Source organism: Tenrec ecaudatus, chromosome 2 (genome assembly GCF_050624435.1).
Source record: "Tenrec ecaudatus isolate mTenEca1 chromosome 2, mTenEca1.hap1, whole genome shotgun sequence".
Taxonomy (NCBI): Eukaryota; Metazoa; Chordata; class Mammalia; order Afrosoricida; family Tenrecidae; genus Tenrec; species Tenrec ecaudatus.
This window is the reverse complement of record NC_134531.1, coordinates 25,815,470-25,826,703: the sequence shown is the minus strand read 5'-3', so window position 1 is coordinate 25,826,703 and position 11,234 is coordinate 25,815,470.

Here is an 11,234-nt window from a genome sequence, read left to right as displayed (position 1 = left end):
TACATAAATTTACAATTTCAACCGATTATAAGGATCTACATGTGACCTCCTCCCTGGGAGACGGACAGCAGAGAAGGGGGTGAAGGGAGATTCTGGATAGGGTAAGATATGACAAAATAACAATCTATAAATTATCAAGGGCTCATGAGGGAGGGGGGAGCGGGGAGGGAAGGGAAAAAAAGGAGGACCTGATGCAAAGGGCTTAAGTGGAGAGCAAATGCTTTGAAAATGATTAGGGCAAAGAATGTACAGATATGTTTTATACAATTGATGTATGTATATGTATGGATTGTGATAAGAGTTGTATGAGCCCCTAATAAAATGTTAAAAAAAAAAGAATTTAAAGTTCAGGAATGGGGAGCAGGGAAGTAGGAGATAAAAATGAGCTGATACCAGGGCCTTATGTGGAGGGGCTTATGTGGAGAGCAAATGTTTTGAGAATGATGAGGGTAACAAATGTACAAATGTGCTTTATACAATTGATGTATGTATGGATTGTGATAAGAGTTGTATGAACCCCCAATAAAATGATTTTTTAAAATTATTTACATAAAGTATAATTTTAATATGAAGCAACAATTTTTTAAATTTTGAAATGAGTAAGAAAATTTGACTTTGCAAATGGAATTTGGGGTATTATTTACAGAAATATTAATTCTTTGAATATTTAAAACATCAATTTAAAGGAAAATTCTTTTCTAAACTTAATATCTGCTACACAACAATAAAAAACATGTCAGAAACGTTTATCTCTACACAAGAAGAAATATTACAAAGAAGGCCAGCTATGTAAAACTTTCTAACACATACATTTTCTCACACTATTTTATACAACTTACTTTATAGTATTATCTGTTCTTACAACTTTTCTCAACTGTTCCTCAGAAAAATAAAATACTTGGGAATTCTAGAACACAAGCTACAGTTTAAAAGGTAAATAAAATAATTGGATGTGCTTACCTTTACCAGATGGAAGAAAATTAAATAAATAGCTTGGGAGGATCAGGCTGAGTTCAAATTTTGTTCCATTGCATACCCATATTGTTGTTATTTTTAATTCAAAGTTTGTGACAGTCTTTTAGATTTTCTATCTTATCTCCAATTTAGCCCCTCTACCTCACCTCATAATTAATATTTAGGCCCCATTTGAATAAAGTAAAACAGACAATAATATTTACTCACAATCTTTATAGAAGTTCAGTAGTTGGTCCTGTTAACTCAGGGACAAAATGCGAAAGGAAAACTAAATGAGTAATATTTGATGTCCACTTTTGACAGGCAAAGAAACATTCCTTTTAGCTCTTAGTTTCTTTCCCAATTCTCTTCCTTAGTTTATCTTTCCTCCTTCCTTTTCCCATCTTTTTCTCTCTTCCTCCCTCCTTTCCTTCTGTTCTCTTCTTCTTACCTCTTACTCCCACTTCTTTCTTTCATTTCAAATGGATGTGTAAGACCACTGTTATTAGCTAGGGGGCAGCGGGTGGGGGAACACTGAAATATAGAAAGAAAAAGGAGCTTAACAAGTCACGATGTACCAAAAGTTTACAGTGAGGACAAGCAAGTAAGAAAGATTATGCATTAGGGAATCAACTTGATGCATTGCAGTTAGAGATAGAGGGAGGAGAGTTTGCATGAGGCAAAAGCATCTTACAGCTCCATTTTGGAATAACACACTCTTTACTTTGACATGATATTTAAACAGAGATTCTTGGATGGGAGGACAGAATCCGTAATTAACAAAAAACTTTCTGTTTCCAAAGCACTGCTTAATTTCATGGTTGATAGAAAATTTCCATTTAAAATGTACATTTCAATTCTATAAGAAATTTACTTGTCTATAATATGTCTACTTCTGTTAAAATGAACAAATAGAGGCCCACAAAGGTTAGTTACATACACAATAATTAAACAAAGGTAATTCTGGTGTGCTTAAAGATAGATGATTTCATTTATAAGAATGTGAGTACACCTGCAGCTGAAAATGAAGCAATATGTATTTTTGACAATTGTAAGGACATTTTAATAAGAGTTGTTTCACTTCATTAGCATCAGCTTTTTTTAAAGCAGAAAAAGAATATTGAAAACCATAATATCCTTCTTTTCATACACATATATGATGTGGTTAACCATACACTCAAAATATACACCCAATTTTATTTAAAAAATAGGCTTTTATTCTCTATCAAGTTTGGGTACAAAATAAATGGTCAATTAATTAAAATTACTAATGCATATAATACATTTGTTAACTTATTTCCCAAGTTGTTTAACTGTCACAACGGGAACCCAAACAACTCTGATATCTGTAGCAGGAATTTTGCTTGTGAAAAACCCTCTGATAATTTGTGCACTTTTCTATTTTCAAGTAGGCTTTTACTCCGATGAATATATGATTTAAGAAAAGTCCATAAAGAATATGCGGAGAAATGGATTTTTTTACAAGATAAGGACAACTGTGTGACACGGTATTTGTTAAGTGCCCTTGAAGCATTTCCAAATCACAGCATCCCTCTGCACACCAGAAGGAAACAGAGCCCAGTTGTGCGCCATCCTCAGGATGGTTGCTCTGTTTGAGCCCGGCAATGCAGCCACTGAGTTAATCCATCTCAACAAAGCTATTTCTCTATTTCTCTGCCCCTCTATTTTACCAAGTATAATGTCCTTCTCCAGGAACTGGTCTCTCCTGATAGCATGTCCAACATACATGAAATTAATTCTTGTCATCCTCTCTTCTAACGAACATTCTAGTTATATTTTTGTGAAGGTATATCTGTTAGATTTTTTGGAAGTCCATGGTATTTTCAATATTCTCCACCAGCACTGTAATTCAAATGAATCCACATTCTTATTCAGTCTTCTTTATTCGATGCCCAACCTTCACATTCATATGAAATTATTGAAAATACCATGGCTGTGATCAAGGTTCTCTTATACCCCAAATATACTTGCTCTTCAACACTTCAAAGAGGTCTTGAGCAGCAGACTCACTCAATGCAATGAATCCTTTGTTATCCTGAAGACTGTTTTCATGAGCATGATTACTGATCTGCACAAGAGAAAAAAGTGACGTCAATATTTTCTCCTATTGGTCGAGTCATAGGGATTTAATGTTCTAGCAGTGAGAATTTGGGTTTCTTTACACTGAGTTGTATTGAAGGCTGCAATCCTTGATCATCCTCAGCAAGTGCTTCAAGTCCTCCTCACTTCCAGTAAGTATGGCTGTGTCATCTACATATCAAAGGTCATTTCTAATTTCTATCGTCATGAAATATCTGGCCATATATATATATATGTGTGTATGTGAATTGAATTAGATAGCATTTACCATTATGCAAGCTTAATTTGTGAAATGTCTATTTGATTAATTTGTTTTAACTACTAAACCAAAAATGCCAAATATAATACCACTGAGTCTATCTGTATGCCCTTCCTCCCCTCCTCTGGCCCCTCCCCCCTACTCTTTTGGTATCACTATTCCCATTCCTGTTCCTGGGTTCCATGTGTCATGAGCTTTATCTATTGCATATACATATGTACATGTTCCAGTCCAGTCCAGTGTGGGACGCAGCACTTGGGTCATGATAGTGGGAAGTGAGGAAGCCTCAAGGAACCAGAGGTATATTCCGTGATCCATCGGTGCCCTGCTGCACCCTGATTGAATCATCCCTTCCCTGTGACCCCTCTGTGGGGGAATGTTCCATTATCTACAGATGGGCTTTGGGTCTCCGTTCCGACACCCCTCATTCTGACCAATGCATTTTTGTTTGTGTGTTTGTTTGTTTGTTATTAATCTTCGGATGCCTTTTACTGATGCCACCTTATGATCACGCCGGCTGGTGTGCTTCTTCCATGTTGCTTCACTGTGGGATAGCCATTTGTTTAACTTCAAGCCTTTAGACCCCAGTAACTATATCTTTCAATAGCTAGGCACTAATATCTGTCTTCACCACATTTGCTTATGCACCCATTTTGTATTCAACTATTGTGTCCAGCGTGGGGGGAGGGGTGAGCATCACAAAATGCCATTTTGTTAGAACAAAGGGTTCTTGTATTGAGGGACGGTATGAGATGAGGCAAAGGCCCATCCACAGCCTCAGTGTATTGCCTTATAAATATATCTACATAGGACAATACCTCTATTTTTATGGACTAATGTAGTCACTCCTCTGTTAATACCTCTATTTATAGCTTTGCTTCCTAAGCTTATCTTTGTTTCCTTTTGCCTCCTCATGCCCTACCATCACATTTCCCCTTCTTCCACCTCTTAGTACTTACTCTAAGCTAGACTGGTGTTGCTCTAATACCCACAGCATCTCTACAACCTTCTAGTTGTTGGTTTTAGTTCCCTAGTTGTTTCCCTCTGTACGGTGTAGTTTGCTCACCGAACCTTTCCCCACTACCTCTTTCTTCCCCCAAGACTCTCTGGGGCTGTTGGCCTCATTGCTTTCTCCCCATGTCTGTCTTATATAAGAGCTTGCTTCCCATGTCTGTCTTATATAAGAAGGCAAGCCAGCAATATACTAGACCAAATGATAAAAAAACAAAAGGTTGAAAAAAGAAAAGGAGAGGGGGAAAAAAAACAACATACATTTTTCCAGGTTTGTCCTCCGACTTATGGATCTCTCTGGCGTGGTCCTGGGGGAGTTCCGGGGGTTGCCCCTCCTAGACAAAAGTCTATTTTGGGGGCTTTTTAGAGGCTTTGTGGATTGGCTTTGCTCCAGTTGCTTAACAATGCTCCCTTCTTGGTTTGTCCGGCTGAGGGGGATTCAAGCCACATTCTCTCCCCATAATGTGTCCCCAATTATTGTCCTCTGTCACAGTGTGCTCTAGTTAGGGGACAACATGTCTTGATTTGTTGGAAGTTCTACAGTCATCTCCATGCCTAAGCAGCTCTGAGGAGGGACATCATCCTCCAGGCTTCGTGTGCCAATATTGAGTATAGGCCAACTGTCCCTTTCTCTCTTTTCTTCTTGTTTTGCTTCTGTGTGGGCAAGGTAAGTCAGCTTCTTTCCCCCATATGAAGGCTTAGTGTTCTGTGGCACATCCTTCTAGGGTGGGGTTCAAATTAGCTCCTCTTCCAGTATGTGGCTTGCCTCATTACCCTCTTGGTGAAGTCTTTCAATGTGCACAGGTATTTTATTCTTATTAAATCTCATTTGTCGATTTCCAGTTCACCTTTGTGCATACCCTTCCCTATTGCAGTGAGTCTATGTATTCCCTGGCCAATGAACCTTGCTTGGTTAGTCCGATTCCTTCATCGATGGTCTTGATAGTTTGGGGTTTTACTTCTACGTCTGTGATCCGCTTGAGTTTGTTCTTGTTCATGGGGCAAGGTAAATATCTTGTTTCAATTTTCTGCATGTGGATATCCATTGCTTCCAGCGCCAGTTGTTCAAAAGGGTATCTGTTTCCCCACTTGATGCTTTTAGGGTCCTTATCAAAGTGCAGTTGTCTATATGCTGATATCTTTGCTTCTAGGCTTTCTGTTCTTTTCCACTGGTCTAAGTAACTGTAAGCCAGTACCATGCTGTTTTGACCACTGTGGCTATGTAGTAGGTGTTAATATCAGGTAAAGTGAGTCTTCCGACTTTGTACTTCTTGAGAAGTTCTCTGCTAATTCTAATTCTGGGCTTTCCCCCTCTCCGTATAAAATTGGTGGTCAGGTTTTCCAATTCTTTGAAGAAGGTTTGTCCCACATTGTTTTCTATTCTCAAAAATGAGCCATGTGGGCTTGAGAAGAATATGAATATATTTTGTTTTTGAGTTTTTGTGGAAACTATATAAGTTGATCAGGTTCAGTTGCCTAATTGTATTGTTTGGCTCTATAGCCTCCTTGCTGAGCTTCTTTCCCAGTGATCTTTCTCTGATAGTTGTGTACTGAAGTCACCTACCATGATTGCTGAAACTGTGACTCCTTTTTTCATTTTTGAATAGTTTGTCGAATTTTGTAGGTCCATTGTTAGGAGCATAGATATTCAATATGCTCTCTGGTTCCTAGTTTACTGATACTTTAAGCATTATATAACGCCCCTCCTTGTTTCCTTTGATGGTTTGAAATTAAGGTCAATTTTGTCTCTGCTCTATTTAAATTGCTGTTTGCCTGATATATTTTCTGCCAGCCTTTCATTCTTAGTTTATTTATTTTTCATTCCATTCCAGGCAATGGGTTGTTGGGTTATGTTTTCTGAGCCAGTCTTCTAATCAGTTTCTTTTAATGTATGAATTGAGGCCATTGGATTCAGCGTTATTATCATGATCTGTGGATTCATTGCTGTCATATCCTGCCTTGGGTTTTGGGTGTTTTCCAATCTCCCATCATATAAGTTTGCTATGTTTGTGTATGGGACTTCATTCTTGTCTTCTTTTCCCTCTGTGACCTGTTAGCACAGTAATTGTTGTTTTCACATTGGCTTCTGGTTGGAGTTGGGTTCTATGGAGGTCACCTGCTTGGGATTGGTGGAAGTTGGTCCTCTAACCATAGTGAATTAGCCAGTATCTTCCACAGGGTTGTCTTATAGCATATTCTTTGAGGTTTTCTTTGTCCTGGAAGACTCTATATCCCCATCTATCTTAATGAATAATGTGACAGGGTAGAGGATTCTTAGGCAGGCATTTTTTCCTTTTAGCTTTTGGAAATGTGGCTCCACTCTCTCCTCCTCTTCATGGTTTCTGCTGATAAGTTTGAGCATATTGTTACCTCAACTCCCTTTTATGTAATCATCTTCCTTTCTCTTGCTGCTCTTAAAATTTTATTTTTCCTCAAAGTTTAATGTTTTCATGATTATATGTCGGTGAGTTCTTCTTGGGGTTTAGTCTAGTTGGTGTCCTCTCTGCTTCCTCTATGAGTGTCTGATTCTCATTCATTAAGGTGTGAAAGTTTGCTTCCAGAGATTCCATCTCTTCTTTAGCTGTTAACTTTTTCCTAGTGTCCTGCTCCAGTAGACCCATTTTTCAAATATTGTTCCTCTTCGTAGCATCTGTCATTGAATCAGGTTATCTTTGACCTCTTTTATTATCCTGTTTGACTGACTTTCTCATTTGATGAGGTCTGACTGAGTGTCTTAGAGATTGCTGATATGCGTCTTTGCCTTCACTAGTCTAATTCTAAATCCTGTGTTCTTGTGTGTAGCTCCTGCTATCTATTTCCCTTTGCCGAATGGACTCTATCCCCTCTATTGTGGAGTTCATCCCCTGAATTGTGAATTCTATCTCCTCTATCACTGCATCCTTATTCTGTGTTGCTTCCCTCAACTCCCGGATTAGTCCAAGCAGCCTTTGTCTGATTCTTCTGTGAGCATCTTTAACTCTGCTGTTGTGTTTCTTGTGAGTGATGTGGTTTGCTGCTGCTTCCTTGACCCCTTTGTGGAGGTAGGTGCCGTGTTTATGGGAGACTAAGGGGTCCTGAGAGCTTTCTCTTTGTTACTGATAAGGTTGCTTTTGGGGGTTGCCTATAGCCCACTATAAAAGTGGGTCAGACTCTTGTGAAGGCAGGGTTCCACAGTGATTCAGTGACCAACAGTGGTGAGGAGATTCAGTGATTGGAGTGAGGTTGGCGCCTGTATGTATGCTCCTGTGCTGCTTGGAACTGGACTGTCAGACCATGATTAGCAGTCTTTTCGCTTATTTAATTTTAATTTTTTAAAGATGCCTAATAGAAGGCAAAGGTGGGGGAGGCCTCACTGCATGGGAGGGGTGCTGAACAAAGGTGAAAATACCCCACACTGGGAAGAGCCACTGCAGGGTGGGGGTGCCTGGCACTGGTGAGGACATCTGCTGCATTGGGTAGGGAGCTCTGTGCTAGTGTGGGACAGGCTACTGCTGCTGTGGGTAGCAGGAATGGGGGAACCCTGGGTGCAATGATAAGGCTGAGAAGGGGCCAATTGATGGGTTTGGGCTGTGTTAGGATCTCGTGAAGTGTGGCTGACATGGGCTGGGAAGCCCTTGGACCTGTGTCACTTATCCCTGGGCTCTAGAGCCAGACTATGTGTGAGGAATGCATGCTATTCAGACAGAGGATGCACTCCCCTATGCTACCCATGGACCTGTGATGCTATGGAAGTGCTGAGCCTGCATGGGCAGGAGGGCTCTGGCAGAAGGAGCTCTGGCAGGCATAGGAGGGCTTGGGCCACCAGAAGGAGCGCTCACAGGAGCAGAAGGGGAATGCATGGGAGTGTGTGGGAGTGATGCAGGCTTGGGGGGAAGCTCGCTGGAGCTTGCAGGCTGCTGGAGCAGGAGCAGGCAGGAGCTCTGGGAGTGGTGCACTCAGAGGTGCAGATGGAGCTGTCTCAGGCAATGATGCGAGGGAGGTGCCCCCCAGTCACAGGTCACCTAACCTGCTACAAGTAGACTGCAGGTCAGTTACTGGGGCCTTGGGTGAATAGAGGGAGAAACACGAGCTTGGTGGCAGATCGCTGCCATGTGGAGAGAGGGGAAACAGTGCGAGCAGCTCTCCTAGGGCAGTTCGGTACTTGGGAAGCTGCTGCAGGGGCGCGCGGGGGGGGGGGGGAGTTGGTTCTGCCACAATTATGTGGGTCTTGGCAGGGCAGACAAGCAGCTCCTGGCATAAATACCAGGCCTGGGTGTGGGGTGGGTAATCCACAACCACAGCGGTAGCAGTAGCGTGCAGGAGAAGCCCAAGTGGCCAAGCTGAGATGTCTCAAGGATCGTATCTCAAATCTCTCGGATCTCCATCTCAGGCCATATGCGAGAGGGGGTTGACTTGTGACTGGTAGAGGGACCCAGGGTTGTCGTAGGTGTCCTGTCACTCACCATTATCCTCCCACTAGTCCTCCTGGAAACCAGACCCACCATACATGAAAGAGCTCTCAGTATATGCTGTTTACCTGGGCACCATCTTGACTCTTCTGGTATGTGAATTCTTTAGGATTACTGAATGATTTAAATTCAGGAGGGGTCTAGAGGAGGAGAAGAGTCACAGAGGGGTCTAGAGGAGAAGAGTCAGTCAGGGTGCGATGTAGCACTGATGAAGAATATAGCTTTCTTCCAGTTCCTAAATGCTTCCTCCCCCCACCCCCTGCCCCCACCCCTACCATGATCTGAATTCTACCTTGTAAGTCTGGATAGAGCAGGGGTTGTACACTGGTGCAGATAGGAGCTGGAAGCACAGGGAATCCAGGACGGATGATACCTTCAGGAGCAGGGGTGTGAGAGGCGATAATGGGAGGGTAGAGGGTGAGTGGTTTAGAAAGAGGGAACCAATTATAAGGATCTACATGTGACCTCCTCCCTGGGGGACAGAGAACAGAAAAGGGGGTGAAGGGAGACACCGGATAGGGCAAGATATGACAAAATAACAATCTATAAATTATCAAGGGCTCATGAGGGAGGGGGGAGAGGGGAGGGAGAGGAAAAAAGAGGACTTGATGCAAAGGGCTTAAGTGGAGAGCAAATGCTTTGAAAATGATGAGGGCAAGGAATGTACAGATGTGCTTTATACAATTGGTGTATGTATATGTATTGATTATGATAAGAGTTGTATGAGCCCCTACTAAAATGTTTTTTAAAAAATTCAGGAGAGGTGTGCAATGGTTTTGTAGCCTTTCACTGTATGCTGAGCAAACAATCAGAATTGCTGGATAATATGAAGAAGAATGTGGCATCAGACGTGGAGGAAGGCTTATTAGCCACCTGCAATATGTAGATGAGACAAGCTTGCTTGCTGAAAGGACATGAAGTACTTGCTGATGAAGATCACGATGGCGGCCTTCACTGTGGATTACCAGTCAATGTAAGAAACACCAAAATGCTCACAACTGGACCATTAAATAACATCACGAAAAAAGGAGGAAAAAATTGTAGTTGTCAAGGATTTTGTCTTGTGGCCATAATCAACGTTAATGGAAGCAGCAATTAAGAGCTTCAAAGATGTATTGCATTAGGTAAATCTGCTGTACAAGGTCTCTATAGAATATTCAAAGGTAGGACACAACTTTGAGATGACAGAAGCACCTGGCTGACAGTAGTTTTTACAGTCTACATGCATGTGAAAGTTGGGGATTGATTATAGAAGACCAAATAACAATTGATGCATTTTAATTTTGGTGTTAGACAAGAATATTGAAAGTACGATGGCCTACTAGAAGGATAAACTGATTTGTTTTGGAAGAGGGATGGACACAGTGCTCTTTTGAGGCAAAGTGACAAGACACGCTTACATACTTTGGACAGGTTGTCAAGAGGACTAGTCCTTGGAGAAGGACATCATGTTTGGTAAAGTGGAGTGGCTGCAAAGGAGAGGAGGACCCCTAAGGAAAAGGACGGACCCAGTGGCAGCGATGATCAGTTCAGGCATAGGAGCTAGTGTGAGGACAGTGCAGACCCAGTCAGTGCTTCGTTCTGTTCCGGGCAAGTTCACTGTGGATCAGAACCGACTCAATGGCTCCTACAACAACACCTCAGGAAAATGTTTTATTTTTTTTCCCAGTGAGTGGAGCTTTATAGTTTTATTTTGTTTGCAAATAACTAATGTGGATGCTTAGCTATAATTGGTTCATAACTCCTTAACCTAAGAGTTGCAATTATGCTATTTTAGAATACCTTCAGCCTCCTTTTTAAAAAAAATAATGTGGCAAATTAGAAGCTATGTTCAGAAAATCCTTGCTTTGCCTGCAGACACATGCTGAAGTACACTCTGAACACATGTCAGATATCCTTTCAGTCAAGCACACGCTCTGGCTAGACTATTCAATTCTTACAAGAAAAGGTCAACTCTGTTCTGAGTCTGACTTACTGTTAGTACATACAGGTCAATATTTATCTGGCAGCATGGAATTGCTTTATTCCAATTACTTGCCAGGGAATACCATCTCAAATTCCCTGTAGTCCAATATCTATCTATCAAAAACCATTCGGAGAAGAGTCTATTTGCGCAGCATTTATTTTAGCCTATATTGTTTATCAGTTCTTCTAAATAAAATGAAATCTAGTGTTCAATTAGGTCAGATAATAAAAATTTGAGTAATTGCGGCATATCATATGTTCCATTTATTCTCCAAAGTCTTTATAACTCTTACATTTCGGAGTTACATAAATTAATTGTCATGTAAAGACACAGCCAATTATGATATTTATAGTTAGACTGCTGTAGAAGCCAGTCCCACAAATAATTGTGTGTGTCTTTGATTGCAATGCCTCTATTTCTCCTCAGGAAACATATATGCTTTGTTTTATTGTACCCTTTCTATTGTTGCAGGAATTGGGGTTTTGCTGCAGGGATG